The following is a 217-nucleotide window of genomic DNA, read 5'->3' as shown; positions in this document are numbered from 1 at the left end:
CCCCCAACCCCCCCTTCCCTCCCCGTTTCTCCTCGCCGGGGCTCGGCGCAGGGAAGGCGGCGAGTCGGTAACGGCGTCGGCGGCCGCAGCCGGCTCCGCGGAGTGCCCAGCGCTGCCGGGGGCTGGACGGGGAGGAAGCCTACCTGTAGCCGCAGGTACCTCCTTCCCCCGGCCCCACCTGCGGGGCGGCGGTGGTGTGTCTCCCGTGTCCCCCCCC

Source organism: Haliaeetus leucocephalus, unplaced genomic scaffold (assembly GCF_000737465.1).
Source record: "Haliaeetus leucocephalus isolate CR32 unplaced genomic scaffold, Haliaeetus_leucocephalus-4.0 Scaffold162, whole genome shotgun sequence".
Taxonomy (NCBI): Eukaryota; Metazoa; Chordata; class Aves; order Accipitriformes; family Accipitridae; genus Haliaeetus; species Haliaeetus leucocephalus.
This window is presented reverse-complemented; position numbering follows the sequence as displayed.